The sequence below is a fragment of the Colobus angolensis genome, unplaced genomic scaffold, assembly GCF_000951035.1.
Source record: "Colobus angolensis palliatus isolate OR3802 unplaced genomic scaffold, Cang.pa_1.0 Scaffold94, whole genome shotgun sequence".
NCBI lineage: Eukaryota > Metazoa > Chordata > Mammalia > Primates > Cercopithecidae > Colobus > Colobus angolensis.
Window position 1 is genome coordinate 3,966,783 of NW_012123376.1, and position 12,866 is coordinate 3,979,648.

At 34.2% G+C, this 12,866-nt stretch overlaps 1 protein-coding gene across 1 annotated transcript in view; it reads left to right on the plus strand.

Moving 5' to 3' along the window:
* The window catches only part of DACH1 (dachshund family transcription factor 1), a 433,308-nt gene that overhangs the window by 294,504 nt on the left and 125,938 nt on the right, over positions 1-12,866 (plus strand). The gene's annotated exons all lie outside the window — the stretch shown is intronic.

Here is a 12,866-nt window from a genome sequence, read left to right on the forward strand (position 1 = left end):
TTGTCTGATTGGCCAAGGAGTAAGAAATAACAAAAAATTAAGAATAGATTATTGATTTTTAAACTAAGTACAAGATATTTTATGCTTCATGATCATTATTTGACATTACAATTATCCCATTTTTCTGAATACAATACACTTAAATTTTAAGGTAGCCTCTGGAGCACATCTTATATAAAAGGTGTTGTTACTACTTACATACAATGTTGAGTAATATGCAAACAGGAATTTTTCTCATGTTGAAGGCTCTAAAAACAAAGATAATCACAGATGCTTTGAGCAGTTTCTGTAGTATCAATACCAGAGGAAAAATAACTCAAAGTCTCACAGAAGACCCGGATTAACTACTCAAAGATCGCCACCTGAGAGAACGCCAGTGAGTGCCACATTGATCTCAGCCAAGGAACTGATTAAAAAAAAAAAAAAAAAAAAAAAAAGACCTTTGAAAACTCTTTTGTAAGAGGGAGATTTTTACCAGATTATTCAATAAGCAAGATATCACTGTATTGTTTGATTTATGATGATGTTTGGTAATAGGTATTATTGAGAATTAAGCACTCTGATTGCCTCACTCATTAAAGTTATCTAGAAGAGGAGTTTGGCTGAGGGAAAAATCCATTTAAGTCTACTCATCATTGTACTCAATGGCTACTTTAAGCAAATGTTACAGGGTACTAAGTATTAATTTATATGATGTGATTATTCTCATTAAAAATATCTGGTTGTGGCCGGGCGCGGTGGCTCAAGCCTGTAATCCCAGCACTTTGGGAGGCCGAGGTGAGTGGATCACGAGGTCAGGAGATCGAGACCATCCTGGCTAACACGGTGAAACCCCGTCTCTACTAAAAATACAAAAACTAGCCGGGCGAGGTGGCGGGCGCCTGTAGTCCCAGCTACTCCGGAGGCTGAGGCAGGAGAATGGCGTAAACCCGGGAGGCGGAGCTTGCCGTGAGCTGAGATCCGGCCACTGCACTCCAGTCCGGGCGACAGAGCGAGACTCTGCCTCAAAAAAAAAAAATAAAATAAAAAAATAAAAAAATTTAAAAAAATAATAAAAATATCTGGTTGTGATTACTATAATCATCTCATAATATTAATTATATAATTTTTACTTTCAAAACTGGTAACTATTTAAAATCTCTCATTTTGGTAAGATTTACATTAATAAATAAGGCAAACATATGATAGAAGAGCAGATTTTAGCAGTTTAAAGTCATAATGGGTGTCTAAGTTATGACCTGTAGCTAATATTTGCATGAGGAATGGCTTACATATTCCTGCATCCAAAAGTCTTTATTTATATCAGGATACTTGATTTATTTCATTTTGCAATATACATATATTTTTAAAAATAGTTGTGCTACTTGTTAATTAGAATACTTGGGGGAACTCCTTTTAATATATCCTTGGTTGTCAAAGTTTTGATAAGCAGGAGGAAGAAGTTGAGTTTTCTCTGGGAGAAGTCTACAGAAAATAATTTGGGACTCAATGATTAGGAAGTCAGAAACATTCCTGTGTTTTCTTAGATTAAGTTTAGGAATGGAAAGGAGGGGGATATATGAAGAAAGGAAGAAAATACACACAAAGAGAAGAAAGTGAGGTCGCTTTATGTTTTAAAACATGTGCCAACGCCTACTAAGTCATAGCGATATCTCACTTCGTCTCTTGCAAATATTTTCAGAAACTTCGTTACATGCGGATTAAAGGGAGTTGTGCATTTTGAATGTGTTGATGTAAATGGTAATAGTAGTAGCCAAATAGAGAACAATGGCTGTAATTGAGAATAATTATAGAAAGTAAAATCTGATAGTTTTTATTGCCAACATCAAAGTGAAGTTCAGTTGGCTGTTGTGGAAGGGCAGAAAGGCCCATTTTTATCATGGCACCCTAATTTTGTGAGACAGGCCATTCGTATAGCTTCAAGTTTGATGGTGACAGGTAAAGATTACTGAAAGTAAACACACTTTAAGAAAGGCAGGAGATGATTCTAACAGTTTTAGATGCTTAAAGGCATCCATATAACCTGATAAAAATCAAGTGAGTGTCCTCAGAGAATAAGCGTGAGGAATAGGTCCTCTAAGAACTTCTAAGTATTAGAGAGAACAAGTTAACAAATCAATCTGTCTAAGTGTATATATTGGTTAACTCTGTAGTTCAGGCAGAGTTTAGTAAACTCACTTAATAGATGTTAATTACGTTTAGTTTTGGGGAAGTTTTTATTTTCCTCAAATAAAATAATGGACTCTTACATCCCCTGTAACAGCATTGGACACATGTGGGTAACTAGAATAGGGACTACACATTGGTTTGCCTGGGAAGATTCTATGAATAAGTGTGAAGGTCTGTTGCAAGTGAAGTGTTCAATATCAAAGAAGATTGAGTCCATATCTCGGAATTATAAAGCAACTGGAGAAATAGCCTTTAAAGAGAAAATAGAACTTTGAGAGATGTTCTAAATGTTGGAATATACCGTTTACATTTTTTGAGAGTAATGACAAGACTTAAAATTAAAACTGAACCTAAATGCAAATGGCAATACGAATTTGTAGGACAAAAGAGAAGCAAAAATATAGCTTTCAGAGTTACATATTTTAAAAGTATTCTTTGTTTAGCTGTTTCTATGAAGTAGAGGAGCTCCAAAATTTTTTCATAACATATCTTCAATGCCAGGACATTAAATGGAGCAGAGTCTGAATCCCCAAGCTTCCAATGTTGGGTGAAATCTATTCTGCTGCTGGTTTTTATGACCTGTGAGTTAAGAATGGTTTTGCATTTTTAAGTGGTTGGAAAAAAATAGAAAGAAAAATATTTCATGACACATGAGAATTATATGAAATTCAAAATGTAGTGTTGGTAAATAAAGTTTGTCTGGGGATAGAGCCACATCTAAATTTATGTAATGTCTATGGCTATTTTCACATACAAACAGAGTGGATTAAAATACTTGCTATTTGGCCTTTTACCAAAAAAGCTTATCGATACCTGTGTTAGACCTCTGATTAACCCAAACCCACATGAATCTCAGGCTATGGAAAAGTGAAGCAGCTCAAACTAAACTCTCAAACACAATAGAGCCAAGTGGAAAAAAAAAATTAAAATAATTGAGAATTTAGGGTTGAAAGAATTAAATGCACTGAGGAAAAGAAAACTAGATAGATGAAGACTTTCCCACTATGGCATTGTTATTTGCTTTACATGCAAGTGTCCATGAAAGAGTCTGGTCTGCTAAAGTACTAAACTTAGACTTTCTATGGCTGGTTGTATTGAGTATAATCAAGATTATTTTGAGGAGGAAATTTACATATACTCTTTAGGCAATAATAATTCTAATTAAAATTCCTAGTTGTGTGGATATATGCACAATTCGCTGTCCTCTCTCTAACTCCCTAAATATCTGCAGAGATATATTAAATAATTATAAACTGTACCTGTATTAATTTCTTATGTGTCAATGATGCTCATATACTTTTTCTGTTTAGCATTCATAGAACATCAAGCAACTTAGACTTGAGGTGTTATGTAATTCAGCTTCCCCCATAATGGAGAAATAATTCCTACATCCTTCTTACTCATTTTCATATATCTAAACTTTTGTAGGATGCTTAATCTGTTTTCAGCAAATTTAAGAGTGAGAAGTATATTCATTAATCAAATTAAAATTTGCATCTCAATAGCTTCTACCTTAACTTGGTTATATTTTATTGGAAGCAAACTGTCTGCTAATTCTTCAGGGTTCTAGCCATTTCAATATTTAAGCCCTCTGGTTTGGTACCTATAGCGTTTCTGTTTTCTAGGCCAATTATTCTAATTTGTTCTGACTATTCATCTTTTTGGTTGCCTTCTGTTTATTGAAGTTACCCTCTATCCCACCATACTCGAGAATTGAATTGTGCAATGAAGAGACACTAGACATGAACCTCAATATGGACAATAAACTACAAATCTAGTCATAGTTCTTAAGATTTTGTTTGGTAGCTGAATGTCTGACTCAGTAAATTTCCTGCCTTTCTGACATAAAATTCTGTTAAGCCAATTTTTCTTCATTTTTTATTTGTGTTAGGAATTTTTATTTATCCACATTAAGTTTTTTAGTTTCCATTCCATTGATTTAGGATCTTTAGATACTTTGGAGTATTAACATCCCAAACTATCACATTAGCTATTTATACCACCTTTGTATCATTTCCAAATTTTAAAAGGATGTATTCCTTTATTACTTTAAATGATCGAGTAAAATAAACAATATAAATCAAGAGATCAATTTCTCTTATCATTGGAGAATTCCTAATAGGTTGAAATGTTCTATTAATTGATTATCTTAGGTATCATTCATTATGTTACCCAAAATTCTCCTGAATGAATCAATATTTTTCTCAGTTTTTATTTAATAAATTCACAATGTTGTAACGATTTCGAAAAGAGCATCCTTGCTGAAATAGAAGTTATATTAAAAGGAAGAAAAGCAGCACATTTTAGTGATTTAAAGCACGTGTTCTAAAAAATGACTACTTAGATTTGCATTTCGACTTTATCACCTCCAACCAGTGTGACCATAGACAAATTATTTAATATATTTGTATTTGTATGTAATAACAATACTACCCCCTTAGGTTGTCATAATGATTAAATTACTATTTATATAATCTTTGGAAGTCTTTCTATACCGACATGATTTTCATCTTATTACTATTTTGTTTTCTCTCCAAGTATCCAAAATCATTTGTTTAAAAGTAAGTTCCAGAATTTTGCAGGGAATCCCTGTCAAGCTTGTGAAATATAGTCATAATTCTATGATGAGACCTCTGTCTCTCTGACTGTCTCTTTTTTTTTTGTTCTGATCATTTTACCTAATACAAATTTTATACACGGCTTTATTTTAGTCAAGGACTTTTGGGGTTTGTAGTGCATAGTATGCAAAGCAGATTTTTAAATGCATTTTAAGATTTTTTTCAGAGATAACGTAGAATTGTTTTTGAGAAATATGACAACATTCAAAGTACACTGCATTGTTGGATGCACATCTTTCTTCCTATGACACACTACAGTTTTCTGAAAATAGGGAATATGACTTAAATTTGTTAATTTTCTTTGCTGATCTGTTATGTGTCTCCGTGTGTGTGTGAGAGAGAAACTTTGTGAGAGAGAAACTTTGTGACGTTCTCATTTAAAGAATTAAACATTGAAAAATGCAATTTATAATTGTACTCACACTTTAAGGAAAGTTCTTGATGCAATTTAGAATTGTACTCATACTTTAAAGCAAGTTCTTAAAATACTATATTAAGAAATAGGACGTTACTTACATGAAGTTTAAAATGTGAAAAGATTATAAAAACTACAACCAGAGTGACCTAATTCACAAAGTAGAGTGAATCTTAGAGCAATGTGACATCATATACTTTGTTTTTAGTTACAGAATTGTTTATTCTTTGTACAAACATAAACATCTCCAAGTGTATGCAGAACTTTTAGACATAAAGTTTTTCCCAAAAATTTGTTTAATTTTACTTGGTTTTAAAAAGTAATTATGTTCTCTTTAGGTTTATTTGAATATTAATATTAAATACGAAAAAAAGATGTTAACCTAAAAAAGAAAGTATTATAACACAACCACCACTAATAAAACATCCAGACCTTGAAATACATCACATGTTTAAATTCATGATTTTATAATAATACTAAAAAAGAAACTCATTGCTCACATTTGGAGAATTTTGGGGGAACTGATGTTTATAAAGGACAATAACGGCTTAAAGATAAATACATGGAAGGGATCAAGCATTTTTCCTGCCTTTTCCATAAAAAGTGATCCTAAGAATAACCAAATGATTCATTAGGTAAATTTGTGATCATAGAAACCTTCTAGAAAATAAGTGTGCAGGAAATTGCAAGCCCTAATGAAGTGATGAATTGCAGCCATGATCATCAGTTGTGGCTGGCATCATAAAAGGCAACCAACCAGACATTACGCTCATTATAGAAGCATGAAACACCATCTATGAAGTAATCATACCCCCACATCAACTTGAACCAAGCCCCCAGACGTAACTATGCAGGAAACTCAAGGGTCAAAGGAACATCGGAACGAATGAGACTCATCAAGGGAACTGCGGATGAGAGGCTCATAGTGGTGGTGGCCTGTAAGAGCATACATTTGTGCCTTACTACGTTAAATGTTGACTTTAAACATTTATCATGCACGAGAGATTGATGCCTTTAAAGGAAGTGCTGGTCAAATCAGCACTTACCTTTTTTTCCTTGCTGTTCTTCCTTCACCTCTATATCCCTTGGCTGTAGTAAAGGAAGAAGTCCTACCTTTTAATTAAGATGCTAGTATTTATTGTCAGATGGCTCTGAATTATAATTCCTGAGTCAAGATTTTATTTTGTTGCTTAAAGTAACTTTATGTTATCAAATAGCAACCAAAAAATTACAAGGCTATGTGAATTTTCGTACACATTTGGGAAAAATGTAGTTCCCTACCACCAATGAGTAAGTGCAAAAACACAACAGAAGAATAAAGTTAAGTTGTTTCAGATTATATTAAGTTGTTTGACGGGGCCTTGCCAGTTTCATGTTTAGAAAATTTGAGTATTTTTTGAGTTCCATAATCAAAGTTTTTTTAAAAGCTATGTACACTATTGTTTGGGGCTTCCTCAGCTATGGAATCTTGATTTAGGTTGCCTGGTCCTTAACCAGGTGTAAGCATGCTAACATCATTGACTGTCTCTTAAAAGTACTTTTTAAGCATTTTTCTGAATACAGGATTCCAATTCCGCTATTTGTCTTCTTTGCACATTTTTCCAAAACAAAGGAATTTGAACACCACTCTTAGTGTGAATGATGTTGCATTTCACTAACAACATTTACCAGGTGTGATATATGCTCCATGGGGAAAATAATTTTTGTCAGTTTTGCTTAATTTTATATAACCAGAGCCTAGATCCTGCCTGGTACATAGTAACTGTTCAGTAAATACTCATTGAACTAATGTATTTAAGCCTGAGTTTTCTTAAAGCTGAGAAGTTTTGGTTATATAAAGTGATGGTCAACTTCATCAATTTTATAAATTAAAAGTTATATGAAGATAACCTTTAGGCTGGGCACGGTGGCTCACACCTGTAATCCCAGCACTTTGGGAGGCCTAGGGGAGTGGAACACTTAGACCAGCCTGACCAACGTGGAGAAACCCTGTCTCTACTAAAAACACAAAAAATTAATCGGGAGTGGTGGCAGATGCCTGTAATCCCAGTTACTCAGAGGCTGAGGCAGGAGAATTGCTTGAACGGGGAGGTGGAGTTTTCAGTGAGCCGAGACTGTGCCACTGCACTCCAGCCTGGGTGATAGAGTAAGACTCTGACTCAAAAAAACAAACAATAACAACACAAAATTTAATATTACAAATTGTTTCCCCACTTCTATATCCTATTCAGTTAGGGAATCTCTATTGAAAAACAAAAAATGAAGAGAATTCAAAGGAGAGCAAAATAAATAAAAGCTAAATGAAATAATCCTTTAGAGAAATGAGTTGTGATTATACTTACCCTAAGAAAATATTTTAATTCAATAAAATACAATACATTTTCAAGGTGGAAAGGGGGTGATTTGTTTTTCTAAGACCACCAGAGCGGGCACAAAAGAAGCAGCAGGTAGGCAAGTGTAGGAGCAAAACTGCAAGTTTATTTTGGTAACCTAAGGTGTAGGGAAGAAGTCTGTCGGCCTCCGGCAAAGAAGGCCGACAGAGTCCCCCCCTCATGGGGCTCTCGGGCGGGGTTCCTGCATCCCGACTTCAGTGGGGCTGGAGGAAGACCGCGCGGCTCACTGGTGGAGAGCGGCTTTTCTAGGAGTGGGAGGGCAATAGGCGGGGCACGGGTGTGTCGGGGGCGTTCTGCAGGTGCGACCAGGTAAATCTTGGTCGCTTTGGATTGACATCACCTGGTGCATGCCCAGTTGGTCTGCACCTTCCCGGGTCACCGGCTGCATTTTCGCGCGGAGGGGGGAAAAGTTGGGAGGGGGGGATGAAGAACCCGGAAGTGCACCATCTTGCCTCTGTTCGTCCAAACAGGGGGCAGCTGAGATAATGCAATTTTAAAATGTTTAATTAGTCACGTGTGTAGTACTGAACATTTTACACTTTCTATTTTAGAATTTGAGTACATTGTTTCTGAATTCTATATTTGATTCTGAATTATCCTACAGACCGAATACTTCTTGTTCTACCCAGAGGCAAAAGTGCACGTTTTCCATTGTTGTTCTTCTGTTACTATTAGTTTATTAGTATGACCTTTTTTTCAGTGAAAGAGTACTTCTCTTAAATTTTCATTTATTATTGTGGTGAGTTTTATAAAGATGGAACTTTGCAAAATATTGTGTTTTATTGATTAGTGAAGTTGATGCAAGACTATAAAGGAGTGTGTTGAAGTATTAAATTAAATATTCTTCCTCTCTGTCCTGCTTCAGCCCCTTATTGGAGGTTAAAGGCTATTACACAAATGAAATGATAAATCCAGTTTACATAGTTTTCTTATAGACATTGAACTGCTTCTTTCTTATTATGTCTGAATAAAACTCATTATCTATTTTGTTTCAGTAATAATTATGAGATTCCCTCCTAAGCAATTCTTTATTGTCTCCATTATTCTCCATCTTATAGAATACTCTGGAAAGGCAAGCATATAAATATGATAAAAGAATTAAGCTGTTGAAATAAATTAATTTATTGTGCAACAATGTATTCAAATCTTACTTGCTCAATGGATTTTACTTTAATGAAATTCTTCAAAGAACAATATATTAGGTTCCAAAGATTGAAATTATACATTAAGTAAAATGACTGAATATGTTGTGTGTCAATTTATAGAAAGTTTCAATTGAATAGTTAAGCTTTTAAATCATAAAAATTTGCATAAAATATTTTCTTCAAATAACAGTATTAATTGTCCTTGTATCCTTTGTTCTTGAACACAAAACTACAATTAAAGCAAAAACTAAGTTAAATGTAAATTAAATACTATAATTTTACTTATACATACTGAGCTTTAAATTATGCTTTTAAAATGCATTTTACATGAAGATTTTAATCTAATTTATTTTTACTTAGTATATTATATCTTTTTAAGAGTATTTTGAATGTGTAAATGAATAACGGAACAATTCGTGAATTAAAGGGTTGATCACAGACAACTTTGACATTTAAATACATTGACTAATAAAGCATTTTTCTAGTTATATGGGAAATGTTAAAATAAACAAGGAATTATTTTAATGGCATAATCATTGTTTCCAGAGATTTATGCATTAAGTATTTAAATATTTTATGAGTTAAATATTTCAGAAAAATTATATTCTCATGCTTTCCATTAGCACTACTAAGAAATCTATTATGACAGGAAAATCAGACTTGCAAAAATCATTTTAGAGAGACTGATTTATTTCAAGATTGCACTTTATGTCTGTTCAGGCAAACATATGCATTAATATAATTATTAAGAAAAATATTAAAATTTACTGATAGGTAAGCATTGATGTGAGTGACCTTTGGAATAAAATAGAATGGTTAATTCAGAAAATTCTGTTCATACAAAAATATAGCAATGCATTTTCTTAAATACACACCATATATTTCTCTGTAACCCAACTGTTAACAGTTAGATGTATTAGGAATTAGCTCTAAAGCTTAGACAAACTATGCTTCTATTAGAATTTCAAGAAATCAAAATTAGACTTTAAGAGTATATCTCTGGCTCTGTATGCAGTTAGCTGCAGGATTGTTTCTTAATATATTTATACAAATTATAAAGGAGTTCCACATATATAGCCTTATGAATGCATTCTCTATAATAAGTGTGCAAATACTTCAAAACCATACAAAACTAAACTTTTGAATTATGGTTGGCTACACACAAGCCAAGATTATCCTTTGATTTGTGATTGCAATGATTTAATATGAACATATTGCCATTTGAAGCCTCTTTATAGTTTAGGGTAATTATAATTATAAAACAGGAAGTAAGTTTTGGCATCCAGATGTGAAGTTTCTGCTCTCTTAAGTCATATACATGTTTTGTTGTTGTTGTTATTGTTGTTGTTGTTGTTGTTGTTTCGTTTTGTTTTGAAATGGAATCTCGCTCTGTCACCCAGGCTGGAGTGCAGTGGTGCTATCTCAGCTCACTGCAAGCTCCGCCTCCCAGGTTCACGCCATTCTCTTGCCTCAGCCCCCCCAGTAGCTGGGAGGAGAGGCCCGCTACCAAGTACTGCTAATTTTTTGTATTTTTAATAGAGACGGGGTTTCACCGTGTTAGCCAGGATGATCTTGATCTCCTGACCTCGTGATCTGGCCGCCTTGACCTCCCAAAGTGCTGGGATTACAGGCGTGCCACCACGCCCGCCCTACATGTTTGTTTTTTAAAACTGTTGATCGTTTGTTTGCCTTAGACATTTTAAAACCATACATGCTTCATTTAGTTAGTTTGGAAAAATAACTGCTAATACATTCATTTTCCATGTTACCTGTGATAAAGATTTCAAAACATCTTAATCTGCAATCTGTAAAGTTGGATGCCGTCTTTCTGTAGTATCCTAGCGTGTAACAAATGCATGCATGTTATAAATTTATCTAAACAAGTTAGTTTTAAATTTTAATATCTGGGATGTGTGTGTTTGTCTTTGGCCCCCTGCCCCCTTGTTTTCTCTCTCCTCTCCCCATCTCTTCTCTCTGTCTCTTTCTCTCTCTCCCTCCCACTGTCCTTATTTTCGTATTTGCAGTATTTCAAGTGGAAACCCCACATAACTTGAGATGGAAAATATATTACATGTTGCTTACATTTACCTACATATCAGTTTTGTTATTTGCAGAAAATAAAGCACTTAATTGTTAATCCCTGAACAATTACGGTAAAGGGCTAATGCTTTTTAGTGTAATACTAACAATACATCTGCCTTCTGTGGGGGTTTATTGTCTCTTACAGAAGCCTGTCAACACATATTAGCCCTGTCCAAAAACTCTTAAAGTTCAGCAAGTAATCATTACGACAAGATTCTAATATGCATTGCAACTTTTGAGATTAAAATTTAATTGACCTCTTTTTTTCTTTTCCTTTACAATATTGTTTTGTCATGAAGTTTCTTATAGCCCCTTTTTTTTTTAATTCCATGGAATATATGTTAGGAAACCATTTTATGACATGGATTTGGGAAAAGGGCTTGGCTATTTTTTTCTGGTTATTTTCATTTAATTTCTCATGGTCTTCAAAATGAAGTCTAAGCATTATCTGTTGAAGATGTTTATTGACAATGTACACCATTGAAAAATTAAAAGAGTGTGACTAAAGTACAGCTCAATCTTGTTTCCATATTAAAATAGGGAGAGCTTTAAAAAATACTGAAATCTGGGTCCCATTTTAGTCTTAGTATATTAGTTTTCTAGGCCACTATAATAAAGAATCAGAAACTGGGTAGCTTAAAACCACAGAAATTTATTGTCTCACATTACTGGAGTCTAGAAGTCCAAAATCAGGACTTCATAAGGACCAAGCTTCCTTTGAGATTCTAGGTAGAATCTTTCGCTGTCTTTCTATAGCTTCTGCTAGCAGCTGGCAATCCTTGCTATTCCTTGGCTTGAAGCTGTATAAGTTTAATCGCTTCCTCTATGGTCACATGACATTCTTCCCTCCTATCTTCACATCTACTTCTAAGGACACGAATCACGTGGGATTAAAAGCCACCCTAATCTAGTGTGTTCTCATCTTAACTAATTATGTCTGCAAAGACTCAGTTTTCAAATACATTCATATTGATAGGGACCAAAGGTTAGAGCTTCAACAAATCTTTTTGGAGGACACAATTAAGCCATAATCCTCAGTAAACCAGAATCTCTGGGAATGAAACTGAAGCATAAGCACATTTAAGAACATGCTAGGTGATTCTGATGTGCAGCCCGATTTCAAACCATCACGGTGCTGATGGAATCACTTTGACCAAAGATGAGCATGATCATCAATCTCACTGGCACTACAAAGCCTGGAGCCTCCTCTTTGTTTTCCATATTAAGTTAACATTGACATTTTGGAAATATTAGCCTCCTACAGGCCAATTACATTTTAGATTGGCCTTTTTTTTTTTTTACCTCTATTTCATATTTGCGTATCTTCACCCTAATAAGGAATAGTGTACTTATTATTTATAAGTACATTATACATCTACGTACTTTATGTAGTTTTCTTCCACACTTTTTACTATTTATTAATTATTGCAAAGGCATCAAGACCTGTGTCTGTTAATAACTGAGGGTATAAATATTTTGCTGCTCAAAGTAGAAAATGTTCACCAATGGGTACCTTCTTTCTTAATCTGTAATTCCATTTATAATAGCTAATTGGAGACATTTATATAATCTACTTATAGATTTGTCTAATGGAGAATACACAGAACTTGGAGAGGGAGGTTTGGAATGACACAAGAGTGTTGACATAAAATAGAGTATCAGGAAACACAGTACCAAATTTCCCTGGGACATAATTGATACATGTTTCATAAATGTGCCCTTAATTACATTTGTGTGGTTGAGTTGAAGCTAGATGTGGTAGGTACTCTGAGAATTATTTAAACCAAAGAAAAATATTCCAATATTAAATAAGAATCCATTTCCGTGATGCCTTAAAATGTGACTGAGTAAGTCCAGAGCAGTGCTAGGATGGAATACCTGTTAAAAACTCCTCTGGACTCTGTTCTGTTCCATTGGTCTATAGCTCTGTTTTGGTACCAGTACCATGCTGTTTTGGTTACTGTAGCCTTGTAGTATAGTTTGAAGTCAGGTAGCGTGACACCTCCAGCTTTGTCCTTTTGACTTAGGATTGTCTTGGCAATGC